Consider the following 24,766-nt stretch of genomic DNA (forward strand, 5'->3'; position numbering starts at 1 on the left):
TATACAAGACCTCACGTTCCGTTGCTGTGTGCATTCGCAAGCAAGGATGCATATCTTGCTTTGCACTTTCGAGACTCTTCGCGTTGAGTCTCGCTTCTCGTCAACGTAGCCGTTTGTATGCATGCGAGGTGCATTTGAAAGTCCGACAGATATAAATTATGTGCAACGAGCCGGCGTCTTGAGCATGCTATTCGGATATAATACGCAAAATTCAATGAACTGATGAAAAACACATCTCGCACCATACATCCTATCCCGTAATTGAAACCCGTACTCTCCATTGCCTGAATATTTTATATTTATTTAAAATAAATAATGCAAACCATCGCGGCATCTCGACAACAACCTAGAGCTCTTCTTAGCGAAAAAAAGTCTCTTAATTTAATTTCTAATTTATGTAGAGAACAATGAGAAATTTATAACCGAAAATAAAATAAGGACGTGCGATAAAGGAAGATCGAGCGGCGTTTTGTCGCCGTGTCAAACGTCAAAATCAGCGATCCTACGAAACAATAGTCTTTCTTCGGTATTATTCATCGATGGCGTCTCAAAGAGATTCCGGGGCGCGCTCGGACGTCTTGATCCTCGGTCAAAAGAATACAACGAACACGTAGCAGACTAGTTGCTCGTGCAACATTGATCAGACATTACGAGCGACGGCGGCGGTGGCCGTCGGAGGAAGAGCAAAGGGGTGATGTACGATTACCGACACACCAAAGGTGCGCTCGCACTCTGTACGTGTCATATCATTTTATGCCCTGTATGCCCGCGCGCTTGTAAAAGCGTATTACCGTGAAGCGCCTCTGGTATTTTTTTACCCTTCCCGCTCGATGACGATCGCTTTTACACCATTTTTTTTTTTTTTTTTTTTGGAATGTAACATTGAGCGTACTCGGATTTCAAAGTCAAAAAGTTAAACAATATTAAATATTCCATTCAATTTAAAATTTTCTTTCTTGATACAAATTTTATTTCACTTTTTAAAATATAGATTCGATAACTCAAATGCTTCAGAAATTTTAATTTAATAATTTAAAAGAGGTTACTTTTTTTTTCTTTTTTCCAAGAGAGATCAATCTGTTCGTTAAATCTATTATTGAAATGAGATATGTCGTGCAAATCCTCTTAAAAAGGTCGCATACGAAGGCGATACTTTTTCCGTGGCGTAAACGATGTAATGCATTCTACGTAAGACATTTCAAACGAAGAAATATTAACAAAAAATTCCATTTTTGCTCTGGCCCCGCTCGCTGATGTTTGTGCTAGTAGAAATATGCGAATATGAAAAGGATGGATGGTGGTGCAAAAGAGAGATAAACATCGCGCTCGGGATCAAGTGTAATATCGAACATCGGCGGATTAAAATGCAATGTGACACAGATTAGGTGCATCGATGCATCTTGCGACAAAATAGTACGCGAATGAAATCGGAAAGACATATTTCAAGCGGTCATACACAGGCGACATTTCTCTCTAGGGCGGACCCATTGACTTCGTTCTCATTTATCGTCGCCATTAACCCACTGACATGGTGAAACGAGGTGGTCTGTTTATTTGTCGTTCCCCGTCTCGACACGACCTAATCTCGCCTCGCTTTCGTGCACGTCTCTTTTCTTCTTACCGCTGCGGTGACAGTTTTGTCAAAAATGGCGCTTAATCCTATCAGAAAACAAATAATCTCTCCGCTCGGTTAACATATATTAATGTCATTCTATTTTAAAACTTAAATCACCATCCCAGCGGGATACATTATAAAAGAAACATTTGCGTAACCTTTTTTTGCTTCAATTTTCGCCGTGGTTTTATTAAAAATAATTTTTTTTTTTTTTGCAAATAGAATGATTTATGTTCGTTCGTCGAGAAACGCGAGGGTGTAATATTTTGTATTATTGCGTTGATAACGTAAAAGCATAACGGTGCATTAATTAACGTGTACAAGATAAATAGATTGCGTTCGCATTACGATCACAATTTCCATTCCCGTACAATGTTTGCCCGGCACAGCTTTTCCCGATTCTTAGATAACTACGTTTTGAAAATCCATTATCGATATTGCCACGTATCATAACACTGCCGGGCTGAATGTATAATATTTATGAAACGAAAAAAGTCGCCCACTCTTTCATATAAATCCCTACGTAACAAAGAGACATGCTAAATTAGTCAGAAATATTTATATAAAAGAAAGAAATCAATTTTTTAATATAATTCTTCTTACATCTTTATACAGCTGTTTCTCATATATTTTAATTAAAAAAAAAAAAGCGTAACTTAGAATAAAGGTGACGGAAGGCTGGAGGAACGATACGACATTGTGTCGGGGAAACATTTGGCAACTTTTGGAGTTTTTTTTCACGCGCGGACCCTCGTGGAAAATTTAACGGCCCTCTATTCTCACCCCTTTCGTACAAATTGAGGAGAGCCATCAGAGCGGTAAAAGGGGGATCTCCGTGCGATGCGCCGAGTCTTCGGCGTCCGCGCAACGTGAAACTATTTTCGAGCTAGTTCCCTGTGGGAGCGAAGGATTAAGAAGCCTTAGATGAGGATGAATTATGAAGCCGGGCCCCCGGAACGAGGTAACGCCGCGTCGGTGAAATCTCCACACTCGCTCGTGATGTTCCTCCCCGGTTACGAATAGATTTCGCGCGGCGTAATTATGTCGGTTCTTGATTTTGGAACATTCGTCGCATACCTATTGATTGAATCGTCAATACGTGTATCGAGCATCCACGGAGAAGCTGTACCCATTTATTACGCGCATATTCGCGAAGCCGTTTTTCGTATTACCCGGCGAGGTGATCTTTGGTAAAGGTCGTAATTCCAAACTACAGATCGCGTGCTTGGATTCTTTTTTTTTTTTTTTTTTCCTCCGTCGAAAGAGATAAAGTAACGAACTCGAAGGGAGCGCTAGCCGAGGAGAGTTCAGTAGCGCGAAAACCACTTCCTACTCGCGTAATTATTCTCCAGGCGGTCTATTGCGGCGAGAGAAACGACTGTAATGAATACGTATGTCGTGACCGCTCGGTGGTATCTAAAGGCGACTATTCGGCGGCAATATCCCGGGCATTTAGAAGCTGTCATTACGTTAGGCCGGAGAAAATTGTGCCGCGCCGTGCGACGCCGCATCACCGGCGGCATCTCGCACCAGGAAGCGAAGCCAGCCTCGCTAAACTGCCCCGCGACGCGCGTGGTGCAACTGCAATCATCTCACCGCCTAAGCACTTTCACTAGTGACCCACTACACGACGTCCTGGCTCGTCGTTGACGAGCCGGGTCCGCCTCCTCCGTGTGTATGTACGTGCAAGCATGCGTTACAATGCTACCGCGGAGGCCTATTCATGATTCCGCAGTACAGGCGCGTGACTGTACGCGGATGCACGTACGTACAGATACGTCAATACTTGGTAACGGAGAGTAGAAGAGAAACAGTGGAGTAATATTGGATATTACATTACATTCCGATGGAAACGACAGAGAAAATCTTTTTTTGTACGACGCATTAGATAAAAAAAGAAGTAAAAATAAAATAATAAAAAAAAATAAAAATAAAAAAAGAAAGTAATGCAATATGGAATATACGAAACGAGAAGAGGAGAGAAAGCAGGGGGCGATTTGAAAGCTAAAGAAATTATGCTAACGGTCGCGAGACGCGGAATGGAAATTTTCTTTTTTAAAGTAGAAACTTATAATATGTAAGGATTTTATGAATATAAATTAGAAGCGAGGAAAAAGATAGAAATAATTCTTTTTTAAAGTTTAGTCGTATTTAACGCGTCGGTCGGTCGCAAACGTTCAACGAGGGGGAGGGATTTGTTATATGAAATTGCAGGGGAAGAGAAAAAGAGGACTCGTTAGGCGATCGAGCGAGGAAAAGAAGGACGCTGAATAAGTGAAAGAAGCAGAAGAACGAGCCGGCACGAACTCCGCGGCTTCTTTTCGGCCAGCATCGACTTCCGCGTCACGAGAATCATGATCCTTGTCGCGACTGCTCGATCACGAATCACGCGAGCTCGATGTTTCTGACAGAGCTGGAGAAGAGCCGCTGGATCCCCGATAGTTCTAAAAGTGAGAACGAAAGAGAGAAATAGAAATAGCGGTAGGTGAGAGATATTTCGCGAAACGTGAAGGAGGAATTGCCAGAAAGCGCGAAGCGAGGATTTATTTCGCGCATACTGAATTTGTCGATGTATGATAAATCCAAACTCCGCGAGCGATGGTACTCGCGATAGAAATGCAGGCGAATCATGGTAAAATGCCGAAATGGCTCAGATATATTTTCTTAGGCTCGTCTCTCGATTCAATCATTTATTCGCATATATGTTTCAATGATATACATTATCTGGGAGAATAATACTTTTTTTTTATCAATTATCATAAATATCCTTTTAGTCGAATATTTATTTAATTAAATAATTATTGGTAATATTATACCGTGATAAGACGTACATTGCGCTAATGATGCCTGCCATTGTAGTTTAAGCTAAAAGCCTTGCTGCTAACAATATCGAGATTATGTTCGAGTTGTATACAGGACATTGCTTTGGTACAAGCAGTATTACTCACGGCAAGTGCTCTCCCTCTTGCACAAATCTTTCTGCGGTTTTTATTGATCCTTACATTTTATCTGTTAATTACACTGAATCGCATCTAATCCATAGTGGGCTAATTTTATCCGTAGCTATTTTTACTCCGCATTTACTCGATTAATCATATTTGACAGTTTCGATAAGCTTGTTATCTACGAAAATCTTATTAAGAAAAGTTAGTTATCGTATATACAGTTTACATTTAAAAATATCATTCGAATCTCTTTTACTGCAGATTTTCTTATAAGTTCTATTTTTTTAAATAAAAATAAAATTAATAATAGCTTTTGTAAAAAATAAAAAAAAAAAGAAAACACAAAAAAGTATAAATGTTTTCTTATCTTTTCAAATTTTAATATATTTATAGAGTCTGATATTTATCGACCTGATAAATGGTTTACAAGATTTTTCCCTCCTTTTTTTTTTAATACCAAATCAGATTAACAAATTGTGCGGGCAAAATTTTACAGTTTCTCTTTTTCTTTAATTTATGGCATCGCCTTATCCGACCCTGGACCCAACCTCTTCTCGTCGTGTACCTGACCATGCGAAGCACAGGTCTCAGCGAGACCATGATCGCACGCAACGTGCATAAATTACGCTCAACGAGCGTGCACATATAGCGAACCGCGGGGTAACGACGTATTCCGCGACCGGCGTTCTGGTGCAGCGGTGAAAGTTGCCCGAGGTCAACTTACGAGCGCAGAACTGCGCCTCTCTACGCACAATCGCGGTGCACTCCTATAACGCGCACGTGTGTTCGCCCGTGCGTGCGTGCGTGCTTTCCTTTTGCCAGGTTTTTGGTATGTTGTAGACATTCAAAACATCCTTTCGGCATTATTCATATTTTGTACAAGCACTCTGCGTGCAAAAAAATAGGTACGTTTTCCACGTCAGAAAATCATGCAAACGTCGCGGCGCAACGTTAATATAACGATACTTAAACGCATTAAAATAATTAAATATGTAGTGAGACAATGACACTTGAGATATGCTTAAGTTGTATCGATAAAGAATAATGATATAGCTAAATAGTTGAATTAAAATCTAAAATATTAATTTTCCTATTTAATTTTCGTCATTTTTGCTAATAAATTATAACTTTTTTGTTTCAGATGAAAATCTAAAGGAAGACTTTCGTCAAAAGAGCACCAGACTGACATCCCTGTTGGAGTGGCCAGTACTGAGAGGAGGAGGAGGGCCTAGGAAAGGCATCAAGCACCGGCGGAGCAACTTTTAGGTCAGCATAAATTTTTTTAAAATAAAATTTTTGTGAAAAAAAAAAGAAACTTATCTTTATTTTAATATTTTATTAACTAATATACTTTTATGTCTACATTAATGCTTTCCATTTTATGTTACAGACACCGGCAAAACTTGATAACTCCGCTGAAGTTAATACAGATTGGTAAGTCGCATGACTTTTTTTCTTTTGTAGTTTGTGATTGTCTGTTAAAAAATAACGCGCCCATTGTTTCTTCTAGTATATTAATTATCGAAAAGCACGATCGCTCCTATGAGATAAAATGCGTTGATTTTTCGAACGAGGACACAAAAGTGCTTCGTTATCATAGTCGTTGGTGGTCTTCTTTTGTCCTTATCAAGTAATCAGCTGGCCGCAACGGCAGGGCCCATTGTCAATTCTCGCACTTGTTATCCGGCAGGAAGGAAAGCGTGGTCGAGATTACATTCCTCTCTTTTTGCAAGGTTTAGGTTAATGCGCCGCAAATCGTCCGCGACATTGCGGGCTTGATATATTAGGTCGTATAACCGCCATTCATATATTATGTCGAGCAGCTACAGATAATCGTTTTAATGACGAATAACATTCTTTATTTAATCTATTTACAGAATCTATAACGCACCTTGTAGATAATTCCAATTATACAAATTATTATAAATTTCTTTTGTTAATACCTTGCGATACTTAGCGAGTCTTTAAAAAAAAAAAAAAAGAAAAAAAAACCAGACTCGTTTTGAAGTGTCTGATACCGAAATACCGCGTGACGAAAACATCTCGAACATTTTCGCAAAGGCAACGTCTCAATTATCCCGTTTCAAACGAAAAGACCGGCGTCGTATCGGCCCGCGTCGGGGAGGGTGCGCGTTTTTTTAGAAAGAGTTCGGGTCGTTCCATCTTTCTCGGACAAACGCGAGTTCGGATGGAAAAAAGGGAGAGAGCTGAGATAGATAGATAGAGAGAGTAAAGGCAAGAGAGACAGAGTCCGTGACATCCCGACGGAACGAACGATGGCGACGCGTGTTCGGTTCCTTTTTTAACCGCGGCTGCTTTTTCTTGCCGGATTCGTTCGGCTTTTAATAACTCCCACGCGCAAACGACGGCCACATCCGTGGACGCCGCGATTGGTACGTGACGCTGTGTGTAACTACCATTGCACCAGTCAATGACCCTGGAAGCTTTAATGTCGAACGCGCAGAACGCGGCCGGGTGCCGCGCTTCGCGCCGCGGGTTCGCTCTTCCTTCCGCGCGAGTTCCGCGCCAAGATCCTTTTTCACATCGCCGGTATAAAGCTCTCGAAATTTTAATCGGCCGTATCCAAAGATCCCGTCGAGGATTCAAAAGGTCTAAAGAAGAAGCGAGGGAGGTAGGACCCCACCGAGAATCCGTAGAAACTGCCACCTGAGAAGAAGGTCGCGAACGCTCCGAAAGTCCTCGCGCTCTGTCCCGGTATAAGCGGAATCCTTTCCACGGGGGAATTCACGCGAGCATCCCTATGGAAATTTCCGTTTTTCTCGATCGGCCGTCTTGACGGTTCTTTTCGCGGTGCGTCTCTTACCCGTAAATTCTCTTACGTCCCATTCACTCGGCGCGTCCGTTTCTCCTTCTCGTTCCCGCTCTCGGGTCCGCAGGATCCCGTCTCTACGCCCGCCGTCTCTTCCTTTCCATCTAGACCGGGGTCCACCCACGCATGCTGGAACGTCGAAGCGTTCATTCGCCGCTTGAGACACACGCGTAAATATACACGCGCCGGTCGTGGTTGCATTTCGATGTATTTTTACGCCCAAGTCATCGCTCCCACGGTGTATTTTTATCCGACGCGAGTGATATGTAACGAGCCCTCCTCCGATCGAGCGGAAAGGGAGGGAGCAAGAGGTTTAGATACCGTATTGCCATCGGCAGCGCGAGAAAGAAAGAAAAAAAGAAGAGAAAAAAAAAAGAGAGATCTGCCGGTTGAAGGTAGCAGAATCGACGTGACGCGAAATTCGCGAGGCGCATTCGCAGGCATCTTCTCGGAGGCACGACACGACCTTCCGTTATCCGATACAGCGGAGAAATGGTCATATGAATAAAATTCGATATATTGAAGCGCTTGTAGGTAACATTTAATATATTATAATATGAGAAAGAGAAAGGAAAATTTACTTTATTAACGATTGTTCCTAAATGTAGTAATTTATTTCATCATACTTGTCGAACGATTTCCTCATTCGAATCGAGGAAGAGAGAGAGAGAGAGAGAAAGAAAAAAAAAGAGAGATTCGTTATATGGAATAAAGTTTATTACCCTCGGCGACTCTGTTAAGTCAACACTCGCATATGATTGTGTGTAGCTAGATAAAGAGATTATGAATACGACGAGTTATGTAAGCAGAGAGAAGGCGCGTTTCCTCCTCGCTCACCGCGCAGGAAATCCTTGGCGTGCACGATGCGTTTTCTTCGAGGATACATAACGATCCTTTCCGCTGCGGAATACGTCCGTGACGACGGTTACATAGCCGAGTTATGGAAAATCTAATCACACGCGCGACGCGCGAGCTGTCAAACTTTCCATTTATGCAAGCTTCGGACATAACACGCTGACCGATTGCCGATTATATAAACCTTGGGTACACCGGGGGAAACGTTTCTTTTCTTCCTTGTTCCTTCAGCGGGCCGGCCCCGTTCGATATTTCAGTTTACGGCCAACTGATTATTTTACGCAAACGCTGTTTAATGAAAAATCAACCGCCGATGTATTAAAATAATTAACCAACGTTTATAAAACGATAAGGCACGAAATGTTTGCCGCAGTGAAACGACAATTTAATGCTATATCGAAGAATCGTGTCGTTTATCAGTACACGCGAGATAACTCTTTCCCAGAGAAAGCGGCTCGAAGTGAATGACCTGAGATATTACGTAAGTTTCATAAAATTGTTGTGACGACAATTAGTAATTGGCATTTTTATGCGTGGAGATAGCGCATTCGGTCGTTGAAACATTGTGTCGCCAATGTGGAAATAGTTATGTAAATGTAATTGCGGTTGTTAAAAAAAAAAAAGAGCATGTTGTTATCACAGGCGAATTTTATAACCGTATATACTTATATCCTTATCACCGTAAAAAACAGTTAAAAGCGTCACTCGGTGAAAGAAACTGATAATAATTTTATATTTAAAATAAATTAATTTAGTTTCGATTTAAATTTAGCTTAGATTAATAACCGAGTTATGTAAGCTTAAAAATTGTTAATGTAAAATACGACTTGAATTACGTCATTTTTTTTTTTTTCTCATAAGACAGGTATACTTTCTCTTATAATTTGTACAAGAGTTGGATAAATAGAAGCAGAAAAATATTTAAATCATTACGGAATATTAAATTCACATTTCGGCGAAATCTATACAATATTTAAAAAAAAGAAAAAAAAAACTGGCGAAGAACTCCGCATCAGATCGCGCATTTGCGGGATGAAGGTATCGAGCGTCAGCGCGCACGCGGCATTTCGAGCGCATCACGGCCAGATGCATTTAACGAAGTTAACGATATAGCCGGATGCGAAAATTTGAGAGCGTCCGTGCGAGCTTGATTAAAATTCGATACACGCTGACGCATTAAACTCGGTGGTTTACGCGAACGAACGCTGCGACGTCCCGACGTGTGCGCGCGACCGAAGATTCGTCGCAATCACTTTTTTTTCTGCACATCGTCGTCGTCGTTGTCGTCGCCGCGGTTAAATTAGCTTCGCGAGTCAGTCTCCGGAATGAACAGAGAGAGAGAGAGAGAGAAAGAGAGAGCGTAGAAAAAAAAGAGCTGAAAATGGGAAAGAAAGCGCAAAAAAGTTGCGCGCAACCCACGCCGCCGAAGCACCTGCGATTCATTCCTCGGAAGACATTGACCACTAGAGCATTAAAACGCGAAAGCGATTCACGCAAGTGAATTAAATGAAGCATACGTGAGAATTTAATCCCCACATTAACACCGTAAGTTTTTATTTTTATTTTTACTTTTATATTTTTCATTGATTTATGCCTATCGCATTCTAAATTAGAGTCCTGACTCGAGAAATGCTCTCATGTTTTCAATATTTTAATTCATTTCATTTCATGCATTTCTGAGCAGTTCGACGAAGTGCATATTACGATTTTTTTACGACAAATTCACACATTCGCGAATACTTTACTCCGCTTGATACTTCTCGTTTATTATTACTTCTTCCTCGAGTATTTATATCCTCGTTTATCTCGGATTTTTCTAAGTGGGACGCTAATCAATCTTTCAATCTTAAGTTTGCCGAAGTATACGTCGAAGACGCACGTAAACCGGGACATAAATTCGGAGCAGTCTATCCGTATCACGACCTCCGGTATTTTCTGCGATCGAACGTTCGAACGACCAACCGGGCGGTCTTCCCCCATCCCGTTTTCTGATCCGCAACCGACGATAGATTCGCGGTCCCGTTGCAGCGGATGCAGGACGGGAGTAAACGAGAAAGAGAGAAAGAGCGAGGCAGAGAGAGACAAGGAGATCGAGAGCCGGCGGTGGGGAAGGGGAGGGCATCGGGTGCATCGTCCTCGGGGAGAAAGTCTGTTGCAGCGGCGTAATACGTGATCTAGCCCAACCTAACCGAGACGGATGATGGCGTGCACCTAGGCCCGGGATAAGATTGACCAGGATTGGATCTCGCTTAACCCACTGTCGGTCGACAGGAACGACGAGGAGATTGCGCAACGCCGTTGCGGTGCGAACCGGCGCGCTCCGAAGCACGAAAAGTGAAAATGGGAGCTGTCCCACGAAGCGAGTCGACTTGGACGTCAATTCTTCTGCTCGCGGGTAATAATGTATTCCACGATCGGCCGGCATCTCGCCGCGAGCGTACATTCCTGTGCTACGGTCATGGGAAACGTTCGAACGCTATGACGAACTACACGCTCGGCATAAAAAAATTTCATGATAAATTTTAACACGGAACGGATTTTTTCATCGAATAATAATAATAGTAATTTTTTTTTTTTTTTTTATTTTACTTTTATAATTCTTTCAAATATACAGTTAACTTGTAGATTAAATTATCCGACGGTTGATGATACGTGGGAATTAATTTTATCATACGTCTCGCGTGCGAGAACAAAAGGGTTTCCGAAGGAGCAGAAACGTGGAGGCTTACTATCGCACCTGTAACCCAGTTAATTTTAATAGCTCGTAAAAGCCGGTCTGAGCATTGTTCCGTCCAAGATGCGGCAAGCCGATAAATGTGGCGTTTTCATAACGCGCAGATACGCGGAATCGCCATACGCGGATCCGGCCGAGTCTGTCACTGCGCACAGGCGATATCCCCAAACGCTATGTGACTGATTGAAATCAACGATAATCCCAGTCGTACGTTTACGTTCCAATTGTACGAGTAATGTTATAACCGATAAGGCCGCGCCTTTTTGTCCTAGTCATCGACAATCAACGACGCCGCGATTTGACGATGAAACTTATTTAAAAAAAAAAATAGAGAAAAAAGATAATTCTTTTCGACTGCAGAAAATAATCAGACCGCGATCATTTTTATTTTTTTTTCTCCCTGGACTTTACAATATTAAAACAAAAAAATTTAACCTCGATGAGAACCTCAAGCGACATATTACAAATTTGTCTTCAGCAAATTTTAGAAAAATTCCAGCTTACAAATTGCGAACGTTTTCCGATAATAAAAGAAAAAGACGTCGGTTGCGTAATAGAATTAAGCCCGCGTGAGGACCGTCGGAATTAAGAATCGTTGCTCAACTCGGGCGGCAAAGGAGAACATGCGGTTTCTTCCAAGCCGCAAACCTTAAGGCCGTCCGTTCCCGCGATCCTCACAAAAATTAATTAACCGTCCCCGGGACGTATGCAACATTGCGAGCGCGTTTGCGTAACTCACGCATCTTCGCGAGAGGAGAACTTTCTCTCCGCGCTGACCGTAAGCGCGACACGTATCGCGCACGTGCGAGTGAGCGGATTCCCGCGATCGTGCCGGCGGGATTGCGCGATCCTTTTGTCGAGTATCCGTGCGAGGTGAAGGGCAAATCGTTTCTGTGAGAAAATGCGGGATAAACTTCGCCGTTAAGACGACTGCGAACACGCATTACGAGTACGAGAATAGGATGCTCCGCCGCGACTTTCTTCGCTATCGCGATCGCGCTTTTTCGACTCGTAAATCTCTCGCATTGTTCGGAGCTTCCGTGAATCTTCCGTGGACCACCACCGTTATTTTTTTTAATCCGTTGTTTACTGGGAATTACATTGTTGCGTCTAGCATCAATCTCTCTTTACGCAAGTTTCTAAGCTTTTAATGAAAAGATACATTACGTGGCGTTAATATCGGTTTAAGATTTTTTTTTTTTATTTAATATTAAGCGGACGATAATGAAGTTTACTTCGATATGATCAATAGGGAAATAAAGACTTGCCGATTTCGCCAGACGATCAAAGATCGCGTATCTATCGGACTGTACACGTTTTCACACGTGGCTTAACTACGTATCGCGGAAATGTTAGGTAACCGATGCAGCGATATGAAAAGTCCAGCTCATCCTGGCTACGTAAGTTACCGCGCTCTCGCGCTATGCGGAATCCCATTGTCCAGGAAATATCAAGTATCGGCCGAGGCGAATAGTCGCTGGCAACGATAAAATCCTCTGAAAGGCGGCCGGCGAAGAATCCTTTAATGAACGGGCTGGTTAAAGATGCGGAAGAGAAAAGATCCGCGCATCATCGAGGTCCCGAATGATTTACGGTACGCTTTCGGATTTTGCGAGGATGCGTTGCCGACAGAATGGTAGGAACGAAATTGGCGTTTAGAAAGTAAGAGTAGCTCGAGGATACTGCGTTTTATTGGTCGTCGAACATGCACGCGTAATCGCGTCGGAAGACGCTTTTCACTTTTATTGAAGGCTGTCATGTCTTTTCAATGTGAGCACATCACTAACGGTCGTTGATCTTTTTCCTGTTGTTTTTTTTTCTCCCCTTCTTGCAGCGCATTTCGCAATTACATTGATACAATCCGACTTTACGTAACGTAAAAAATAAATGGGTAAATTAAGATCTTATGAAACAAAAGTATTTATATTTGTATATGACGAAATCATTTAGTCTCGACGAAGGAAAGAATTTTGTTCGAAAATAATATCTTCTTTCAGTTTTAGAAATGTTGCAAATTTATAAATGTCATTAATAATAATAAATGCACAACGAGTATAATTTTATATATAATATAAAAATTAATAATTAAAATTAGCCAATACAAATTCTATTTTTTTTTTTTTTTTAACAGACGACTGATTATTGTATTATTACATATTTTATATAAGATCAACGACACATTCGTAGTTGATTCGTATTCAACTGGGAGCAGAACCGAGACATTGAGCATATAAGATTCCTTAATTATTCTTCTTCATTATCGTACGTCTATTATCTCGGTAATAGGAGAAATACCGCGTTGACGACCGTATCCGAAGACGCGTCGAACGCTAGTGAGAGCGGGCCGCGCTGTCGGTAGGCCGCGGACTCGCTCAAAGGAGGTGAAAGTCCGGCGCGAGCGCCATAACTGCCACCACCATCATCTTCAGAACCATGAACCGGGTGTTCAGCATCGGTGGGGCCCGGGATGACCTGGGCCCGGTCCCGTGACAGCGCATCGGGCCGGCGAGTGGCGTAACCTAGATGAGCCGAGGCCCGCTAACTTGTACTCACGGTACCGCTAGCTCTAGCAGCTATTCCGAGCCATCGGCCAGCGCGTGTGCGTCTAGACCGCCATGCCGCCGCGCTTCCGGGGTTTCCCTTTCCGTCTCGTGACTCACGAAGGAAGGCACGAGACGCGCGCGAGAGGAAACAGCCGCGTCTAATTCGACCGCTTCCTTAGGGAAGGCCGGTGTGAGGAAGGACGTCTAAGACCACGTTTATCCTTATACGATGTCCATTAATCATTTACGTATAATTTTTTATTAATTAATATTTTTTACATTCCCCTCGCTTCCTATTATTATTCAACATTATTCTGCGGTTTTAAATTTTATATAGAATATTAAAGGGTTTAAATATATATTTCATAATTCATTATTACGATAAATTGATTTATTATAAATATAATATTTGATTACGCGTAAGGCCTTGCGCATTTGTAATCTTTGCGCGTTATTGCATTTTCTTAATGACATTCTGCACACTTTGTTCGTTTTTCAACTCTGAAATTAGTTTCAACTTCGCTATTATCTATGCTCTGAGATACCTTCGTGAAGCTAAATTATACCGAAGTCGATTAAATGCGGGCACGAACTTGGTCCTCGTGCTTACAGCGACGACAATGAGCCTAGAAATAAGCCAGTGCAATGTCTAGCATGTCTCGAGTGCGAACTCCCGTTATCCGAAGACGATTTACACATCGGTATAGTTTCGCGATTATGATTTCTCATTATCCAGATAATCTTAATTATTCAAATAACACAGTGGGACGAATTAGCGAATAATTAAAAATTTAAAAAAAAAATGTACTTTTTCGATATATTAAGTTATAAAAATAAGCAATTTATTTTGAGATCCTGGGATTTTAATATTTCGTTAAAATTTTTATTTGCAATTTAAAAATTATTTAACGTCGCGTTTTTTTTATTTTATTGTACCATGGTAAAAATTCGAAACATTCTCTCTTTCTTTCTTTCTTTCTTTTTCCTTCTTTCTTTCTCTTCTCGTATCGAAGTCGACCGTTTCTTCTTTTTAAGCTTTCAGGACCTCCCGCGTATAAAAACACTTTCGTCCGGCGTTTTACCATGTGGCGTTTACTTGTTCAGCCTTTCTCTCCTTCATGTCTTTGCCCTTCCGCCGGATTGCCCGCAGGAATGCATGATAAAACCATCGCTTCTATCCGTTTTCGAGGAGATTTACATGACTTCACTCTCATAATGCTCCGTTTAAGACTTTCTAACGCGCTCCAAGTGGATGCGCAATACTTCTTGAATAGCTCAGAAATAAAACTGAGCTTGGTGATCCGCGATGCGAAATGTCATGACGTATTCTTCGTCGAGAGCAATCAAAGAACAGGATTAGAAAATAATAAGATCAGCATCCAGTAAATCTTATTAAAAGAACACACAATGCTCCGGAACATTTTAATAAATTGTTTAATCGTATTCTTCAATCTTTCTTTTCGTTTTTTTAACAGCTAATACGCGGTAAAAAAAAAGAAAAAAAAAAAACGTCAGATTATTATTAGATAATAACGAAAAAAAATTTAACTATCATAGTTAATCGCTTATCAAGCATCGATGTTATCTCAAGTGATTCTATCGGTTGCGCCCGCGAGTTTTATTCCGGCTTTGCTTTAACGGTGATCAAACGGCGTGTATCAAGAATCGGACGGACGCTGTAATTGCAACCAGTAATAGTTACCCCGCGTGCGTTCGACGTGGTGAAACGACTTTCTCACGATTGGCAGTCGTCGATAACGAGCACCGCAAATCGCCTATTATGATTCCGCTGCCGCTGTGATCGCGATAACGGTAGACAATAAGGGGGCTAACGTGTACTTCGTGGCCCGACCGTATTGCGAATAGACGGCCGCTAATCGGGAAACACGTTCGTTCGTCCCGTGACGAATCGTTCGAATGCCTGTTCTTTACAGGAATCGGCGGAGCGTTATCCAGCCGAGGAGCTTAACTGCGAGAGGGACGCGATCGGGCGAATTTAGAACGAAGTTACTCGGTGCAGCTGGATTTAAGTGTCCCGTCGGGAAACTGATTCTAATCGCGGTGGTTTCCATTCGGTACGTGCGGTTTCTAAATCAAACGTTAACTTAGGAAATCACTCTTACTAGAAATTAAAATATCTTTTCCGCGAGTGCATCGAGAGATTGCTTCTGTCATATTACCTGTGAAATATAAAATACTTAATACCGAACGCGTTTTTAAACAAAATTATAATATGACTATTCTTGTATCAGAATTAATTTTTTTTTTAATTTAATTAATTAATTAATTTTTTTTTTCTACTTTAGCTTTTTTTCCTCGCGTACGAGGCCAACTTTTTAACGTGAGTTTATCTCACGACAACTTTGGAACACTTATTCCTTTCGCGTTTAACAATATCTAGAAACATGTCACAACTTCTGTCGTAGAAGTTATTCACTTATTCCGCGAGAGTCATCGGATTCGGTATTAGTACATCTATTGTTGTCGTGGCACTTTTGCGATAGGATTCGCATTGTTTCGAGCTCAATGCAATCTTTGTCCACATTTTATCTAACGAGGCGTATTGTATAAGTAATGAATCCTCGAATATTTTTCCTGCGAGAAAGCCATAAGCACCGGATATATTTCGCTATTTGCATTTCTTTCACGCCCACGCACACGCCCACGGCACCAGGCATTAAAGCCAACTATAACAGATAAAGGCACCAAGCTCTTATCTTATTTTATTGTAAATACATATACGATATCATGTTCATTATAAAACACGTAGATACAGATTAATAACGCGTTCAATTTTAACATAGATCGCATAGAGCTCGGCGCGAATAAAAGATGCGAATTGCGTCTGATTGCCGTTTTCCGCCTCTAACATTTACGTCCACAAAGTGTCTATTAATTGGCACGCGCTATGACCTTACTGCCTTTCGCCGCCACCTACAAAGCCGATAAGATCCGCGCGGCGACAAGTACATTCGATTGCTACACCCGCGAGAAATGGTTCAAAGCATCACCATCCACGCCGGCGATTGCGACATTCCCGCATACGTTACAGAGAATGGTATTTCAGCTCGTCACAAGTCATTTCCCCTCCTGGTATCAGGCGCGAACGAGCGAACGGCTACGGCTTCGCTCCGCGCCGGCGCTCGTCTCTGCGATACAGACGGCGATTAAAAATAACGTCGCGGAGCTTATAATAGCGATTCGTGAAAAGAACGCGGCGAATTGCCGGCCGCGATAAGGGCACGGGCAATTTTTAGCGGAAAGCGGATATGAGAGAACCACGATGTACTGGATAGGAGATGAGAATTTCGCCAAAACGAACGAGGTGAATCCGTCTCGGTTGCTGATAAATTATTACAGGCTCGAGACCGGGAGAGCAAACTAGAAAACGTACGGGAGCGCGGAGAAGCGTCCTATTCGAGTTTCTTTTGACGTACTCTTGAATCCGGAACTGTAATCAATGCAACGATTTATCGAGACTTGTCGCAAAGGTGTTACTAACGTCGATAAGAATGCCAATGGCAAAGGTGAAGATCTCATTAACTGCAAAAATAAAACGTAAACTGCGCGATGTTGTACCAAGAAGTTTTATTTATTCGTTAGGTTAATGCGTAGAATTTTCAATGGTACAATACGGTTAGGATTTTTAACGATGCAGGAGTCGAGAAGTCAAGAAAGAGAGAATATTAAAATAGTAAGAAAAAAAATTTTATTTTTTTTAACTATTTTCTCGTATATACAGCGGAGAATTTAAATGAAGAGCAATTGAATTGAATACATCGTAAAGTCACATATATTTTAGACTAATAAATACACGAGCATTCGCACGTGCGAACATACTGCTAAAATGATAACGCCGTAAAATACGTAATAATATGAGATAGCGACACGCATTATCTATATCAATATATATCTCTATTACGAATTTATTAAATAAAGCGATAAACTGAACTTCAGAAGAACAAATACCCGGTGAAGGTTGATATGAAGTACGATAGATAATAGTACCTAACGATATTAATTAGTGGTTACAAAAATTAAATTTTTTTAGCAGTCATATGGAAGAATGAGAATAAAACGCGACGTCTGCAAAGTTTAAAATATAAAGTAAGAAAGCGCACGGTCTAAAACTGGCAGTGTAATATCGTAAGCAGTACGATATGCATTATATACGCTACCAAAGATATGAATGTAAGTGAATGAATAAAAGAAATTGTTAATCAGCAATCAATGAGATGCGCGGGCACATGCGAGCGGATACAACTTGGCTTCACAGCAAGAAATGAAAAATAGGTACATACACGGTACACATAAATTAATATTGGTATTATATAAAACAATGTGCGGTTAAATTATATCATCGAGACTTTCACGCTTTCTTTCTACTTAACGCGGTAATTGCCAAAGAAATCTACCCAACTAAGTCGATTGCGCTTTTAGGAAAATTCGAAAAGGGCAGGTTCCGATCTCGCGGTGACAGTATACGCTCGAAACGCGGCGCGCCGGTGCCGGTGGTTCTCCATCCCTCCCCTCCGGCGGCATCTCTTTCTCGGTCCGTCTCTCCTCTCTTCTCTTCTCTTCTCTTCTCCCTCGCCGTGCGGGGGTGACGACGAAGAGGAGATCGAGGAGAAGCGCGATCAGGCCAGGGGTAGGGAACGGATCGGAGGGATGGCGAGCAGCGCAGCTCTGCCGTCACGTCGGCGTCGGCGGTGGAGGGATAGCGCGCGCGGCCGCGGAAAGAGACGCCGAGCGGGGAAACGCCGGGCGTTCGGTGGCAGCAACGGCGTGCTCGGTGTCATTGCCTCGACGCTCGGGGCGGCCAGTGACTCCATCACTGACCTAGTGCCGAGCGCGGCCGAGCGCCGACGACGCTGATCGAACGCCAGGCCAACGACCTCAGCCGGCCTCCAGCGCGACACACACTGACACATCGAGCGGAGTGGCAGCGCACCGCTGTCGTACACATCGCGCGGTGTCGTTCTTCGTCTCCACATCTCCCTCGTCCTCTCTCTTTCTCACTCTCTCTATCTCTGTTTCTCTCTCTCTCTCTCTCTCTCTCTTTTCTTTCGTGCACTCGTCCCTCACTTTGTCTTTCTTTCTCTCTTACACTCGCGCTGCCGTGCCTCTCTCGCTGTTTCGTCTCTCGCGCAGCATCTCCATGCCTCTCGCCCGCGTCTCGGCCGTGTAGTATGTATGTTCTCCTCCTTGACCGAAGAAGCGGTCGACCTCTCGAGCTCTGGAAATCACGGGAGGCCACCCGCGAGGAAACGTCGATCGCGGAAGGAAAAGGGAGAAAGGCAATTCGCTCTCGGGGAGAGAGAAAGGAGCGCGCCTCTCACTCTCGGCGTCCGTAACTTTTCCCGCTCGCACGCTGAAAGTCCTCCTCGCGCGAGGTCGGAGAAACGATCGCTTTCTTCTGCACAAGAGCGGAATCGTTACCGCTGTTCGACACCTCGATCTCGAGTCACCTGCGCCGCGAAACGGGCCGTTTTTCTCGCCTTTGACCGGCTCGTGAACAACGAGCCTATTTTTTTTTATTGTTCCCGCATGCGTTACATCCGATTCTGGGTTAAGTAGTGGACAGGTACGACACTCGCGGGTCTTAATCGACGCTCGCGTCCCCGGCTGGTACGTTAATTGCAGAATTGCTTTTTTCCGCACACGCGTTTGTGCAATCATGGTGGTTTAATCGGTCGAGCCTTTAATTAACGCGTCAATCAGAAAGCCGACAACCTGAAAAATTCCTCCGCTCTCCGAGAAGCGCTCGCCGTGTAAGATGCCGGCCGTGGCGACTTCTGTTATCTCGTTGATATTTACGATAGCGTATCACCACTTTGTCAGAAATCTGCCAAGACGCCTAAATATCAAACATATTTGCACATCCGACATCGCGCGAGAAACACATCTTTAAGAGAACTCGTGAGATGTTTGATCGACACTATGTCCGTTAATTTCGAAGAGAACGACGACAAGCAATAAGTGCTCCACTGATAAACGCTTTAATATTTGAACAGATCAAACTGCAGTTATTTTCACGCATGAAGGAAAAATTAAGTGGACGTGTAAAAAATCGACAGTGCGACGAAAAGAAAAAAAAAAAAAAATTGCCACATAGTGGTCGTGTTATTGATAAGGTTATCCCCGGGCAGATGCACAGGCTATTTTTTAGCATTTTACGATAGTCTTTTAATTAATTATTTAAATGTGGATGAACCCGATCAACAACGAGAAAATACAACGTACGAACCTACTTCACCTGAATAAATTTATCTTCGTAACGCGATTTCGTAGTTATGTTACAAGTCGTATATGACGTGTCTAAAACATTAAATACGGTTAGAAACTCTTTAAATTTTTTTTACGCGAAATAGTACGCTTTCAAGTAAAATTTAAAATATTTAAAAACCAAACATGTGGTTCTAGCAATTGATGCGGACGTAATTTCATATTTCCGCGAAGTGTTACAAGTCATTCGTCTCATTTCGATACGACGACATAATAATTTTGATAATACCTTGATGTAGTTATAATTAATGCAGCACTGTCTGTAATACTCGCCCGATGAATACATCCTTTATTTAGCCGCTTACACGTTTCCATTTGAAACATGTTGGTAACTCGCAAATACAATTGGATATCGACACGGTTTTTCTCGCTGAAAGTCACTTTTGACGTGATATTTCCGGAGTTTGATAAAATTCCACGCTTCATAAATCAATAACCGTGAAGACTTGAGCACAAACGACGTACTCCGCAGGGATTTATAAGAAATCCCTTCTTTGATATAAGTTCAGGCTCATACCGAAAGATCAGTTGAAGCCAAGTGTCCCTCATATTTCATTAAAGACAACGTCAATGTTTTTAATCACCGTCGGAAACATATAATTTTATTTTTACGTTTACTATCAATTAATTATTCGCGCTAATATTCGTCGCGGTTTGACCTCTCGGTTGGTGGCCGGAAAATTGTGGTAAGATGCACGGAATGTATTTGCGGCGCATACGTTTTTGCACGGTCAGCCGAGGCCGGAAGCGAGATAAATAGACACTGTTGCACATCAGAAACGCACGGGGTAACAAAACGCTCCTCAGAGAGCAGTCTTCGATCGCGTAACATCGTGTTGAGGTTCAATTCGGAATTTGATTTATTAAAACAACCGTAGACAAAGTTGTTTACGAAGTCGCGAAGAAACAAATCTATTCTCTCGTTTATCAATCTCCGCGTATCTGATTATAAAATTGTCGCTTTATCTAATCAAATCTTTCGTGCCTTTTATAATTTTATCGTATTACGACATGTATTTCCAAGACGATTCCGGTGAATAACTACGCTCGATAGCCGCTTAATTTTCCTCGGGGACAAGCGAGGCACTTCCCGCAGCGAGCCACGACGAAGAGATTTCCCGTTTGTCGCGAGCGCCGTAGGATATATTACTGGAAACGCGAATTTGATAGAGCGAACGGTAAAAGGTTTCACGAAATGTCAACCGTCGCGCCGAGAAGATCCGATTATTATTGCGCGTTAATCAAATTTACCTCGGGATCACATCAGAGGGAATAATCGCGTGAGCGCATGCCGCAGGATGCGGCTCTCGGCCCTTAACCTACCCCATTCGTTAACCCGACCGGTGCACGATTCCCCGTGCGCAGATCGATTCCCTTCGAGCATGGATTAACCTACATAACGGGGCCGGCATTCGTGCGGAGTCGCATACGTCGAGGCGATCATCGGTACAAAATTAACCTGCCCTGCCTGCATCCCTCTCTACCCTCCCCCCGTTCCCCGCCATCCCCTTTCTTCGCTCCCTTTCTCACCCTTTCTCCGTTCCTCCTGATTATCGCATCGTCCGCGCGCCCTCCTCGCCGCTCGCGCTGCCAGTTCATTGCTCCGTATCGCGCACGAAGAGAGCGCGTTGCATGAATATTTCTCCCGCAGCCTCCTCTCGTGAAAAACTTTCGATATCCGAGAGACGCACGTGCGCAGCTCGCGACTGCCGTGGGTCACTCCCCGGTTCTTTCCGGATGAGGTGAACTCGGCAAGTTATGCCATTTTCTAACAGGTCGTTAACCTCGTTTTCATCCGACTGTATTTTCCTACGTTTTTTTTTTTCCTTTTTTTTTCTCTCCCCTCAAACGCGCAGAACTCAAAGTTCTTCCTTTAGAATCTCTTCTTGCCTTTAAATTCGATTTCAGGATTATTTAATCTGCAAACGCAACTAATCAACTCGTGGGAATTTTGTTTTTCGATTTTGTAAAAAAAAAAAAATATTGTGCCGAGTAAATTGTTTAAAAGAGAGCTTTTAAAGAAACGTTGCGAACTTCTTTGTGATCGAGAGTTAAGGTTTTCGTTTCCTCACTCCGCCCCGTCGCGAGAGGTAATTCGTAATCCGTTACTACGGCAATGAGATCGCGACGAGCGATGCGCAAACAGGAGCCCGTCAAACGCCGGGAAAACGATTTCCGCATCCCTTCGGCCGGGCTTTTGGAGCGAACCTTTGGTGACAAACTGGCAAATTCCCGTTTTCACGGCACTTCGACGCCGTTGTCGTCTTTCCTTACCAACGTCGGTAAGCGAACAAATCATGGGACACGAGAGCGCAATGACGTTGAGAAAAAAAGAGAAGACTACGTGATACAGATGACGACAAGTGTCTCCCGATCGTCAAGAGAAATAGTTTTCTATTCTCTTTCGTCCTTTTTCCTACGTCGTGATTCGTTCGGCGAACCGAGATTATTCTCCGATGCGCGAATTGTCGCGGCCGCTTCCCGGTACACAAATCGTTTATATGGATCTTTACAAGGATTGACGATCGCCTGAATTATACCGGCGGTGGAGTGCACGCGGGCGATCCCATTGATCATGATCTAGGAACGTTAAACGGGTGGCGGGGTGGGAAGTTCGGTATCGTTAACAGAATCTCGGCTCGATAATTACGATGGTTTATAGACGTCGGGCTGAACGGCCAGAACGTACGATTGACCGCAGAATCGCGGGCACGAATCAAAACTCATATATCTGTTCTATTTGTAATCTGTCGCGAATTCGCAGGAACTAATTTATATGTAAATTAAGTCGTATTATCGTCGTACCGCGAATATAGCGGCGCGGCTTCGATAACGAAACGAGAGATAAACCAATGAGATGTAACGGAATGGACCACGGTTACGTCTTTATTCAATCGCACCGGAAACAATTTCCTAAATTTTCTCCACGTTTTTGTATCGCGTATATGTAAATTGCGTGTCTAATTTAAGTAATGAAAAATAAGCTTGGAAATTGGAAAGAGATGTTAAAAATAATGCGCCATTGGATATGTGTTTTTTTAATTTTCGCGATTTTCGTGCCGCCGCGAGGGTCGCTTAAATTTAAAGCGGTGAATACGCAGAACGTATCGATAGAGAAACTTACATTTTTGGTTCGTCGATGATCGGCCATCAACGTGAGCGCCAGCTGGTAGTACTTCCTCTTCTCACCCTGCTAAATCCCCGGTCGAAGAAGTTCCGCCTGGTCGACGCCTGGTCGGTCGGCGGTTTCAGCTGCTGCCGCTTGTACCAAACTCGCGCACGCCGATCATCGCTACCGATCTAATCCGAACGCTTCACCAACGCGTGAATCACAATACAACGAGCGGCTGATCACTCTGTAAATTCATAACGAGATTCACTTTCACTCGCGCTCTTCTCTTCCTCTTTCGCGCGCAGCTTCACTTGACGGAGTCGCGGAAGAAAGAGGACGGAGAGGGAAATGAAAATCGCGCCGGTCGCACAGGTGCGGAGGAATACGGGGAAGGCGAAGGGAAAGGGAAGGAGACGGGAGCCGTGGGTGGACGAAGAAAAAGCGGAGGATGCGCGGCGAACGACAGAGGCAAAAAAGAATGGGAGAAAGAGGTGCCGGATAACGTGTCACAGTTTCACTTTTAGATTCCACGAGGAGCTCTTGCCGCCTCGAATCGCATCGGCGAAGGCCGCTCGCTCGCCGGTTCTTCACTTCGCGCCGACCGTACGCGAATTACCGTTATCGTGACGTAGCGTAACGATAACGTCACCGATGCGGCTCCTCTACGCTTTGACGAGCGATCTCTCGAACGGGATCTCGTGGTCTACTTGGTTGACGGGCCTCTAGAACCCGAGGGGATACAGACTCGTTCTTGGACTCTGAAGATCGAACGGCCGACGGCTGGCTAGATCGATAAGATGCAGGAAGAAAGAACAGTCTGTCTATTGTCGGTATTAGTTGAGCGCGGTTCGGACGGGCAGTTTTCCCGGACCCTCGATCGGTCGCGACCAGTACGGGGCCTCGGTCAAGGCCACCCGGTTGTTCCGAATTGGCGCCGGGCGCCTCTTCTAGGCGCGGCGCGATCCTCCGTACCGCAAGTATCGAGCTGTTTCACAGAAAACGGCAAGTTCTGCGTTGCGAAATAATGTCGGACATGACGCCGGCCGTTTTTTTGTTTTTTTTTTGTTTGCTTTCTTTGTCTCTTTTTTTTTACGACAAACTAACTACCCTTCCCACCTTTGTGTCTCATGTTCGTCGACGTTGCGATTAGCATTCACTCGCGGGACTCGAACAAACTTTCAGCAAAAACGCTTTTTGCCGCAACGATGGTACAAAAGCTCGCTACGAGAACACGGCGGGTCTCGCTCAAGTCCGAAATCTCGCTCTACGCGATTGTCACTGTTCATCTCGTGGTACTTAACGGCGGCGCGTTTCGTTATCCGTCCCCGGACAACCCACGGAACCTCGACGGTCGTTCCTCCTCGCTTCGTCCGCTAAACGTGGGGAAAGAAAAACAATTCATGGCACGTGATTCTTGAGACAGACTCACGAGACACGCGAAATTCCTCTCGAATCGCGGAATAACGTCGTCGTACAATGGGAGAGAAATCACGAAACCCCGATAATAAAGACGGAGAACGGATGTCCCAACTAATTAGCTAACAATAGTCGTGAATCTCGACCGAGAGCGATCTCCGTGCGCGCTCGAATCTCTTGGATTTAAATCGTTGTCAACGTAGATGACGTCTCAATAAGACTAGCTGGACCTGACGCTAATTATATATAAAAATAATAATTTATTAGTATTTTAATTTATTAAACTAAGGGATAAAAAAAATGTAGATTCGACAAGTAGATTATAGACGATAACAGTTATTGTAATTGATAATTGAATTAAATTTTTTCTACGATGTAACGATGTAGCAGTTTGTAATTAACAAATATCATCGGATAACGAAATCGGCTTG

At 43.3% G+C, this 24,766-nt stretch overlaps 1 long non-coding RNA gene across 1 annotated transcript in view; it reads left to right on the top strand.

The window, feature by feature from the left end:
* Nucleotides 1-24,766, top strand: part of LOC139107015 (uncharacterized) — a 135,025-nt gene that overhangs the window by 98,396 nt on the left and 11,863 nt on the right. The window contains exons 7-8 of the long non-coding RNA XR_011546457.1: nucleotides 5,702-5,826; nucleotides 5,951-5,994. This is a non-coding gene — a long non-coding RNA (uncharacterized lncRNA). The remainder of the gene's footprint in view (nucleotides 1-5,701; nucleotides 5,827-5,950; nucleotides 5,995-24,766) is intronic.

This window comes from Cardiocondyla obscurior, linkage group LG12, assembly GCF_019399895.1.
Source record: "Cardiocondyla obscurior isolate alpha-2009 linkage group LG12, Cobs3.1, whole genome shotgun sequence".
Classification (NCBI taxonomy): domain Eukaryota; kingdom Metazoa; phylum Arthropoda; class Insecta; order Hymenoptera; family Formicidae; genus Cardiocondyla; species Cardiocondyla obscurior.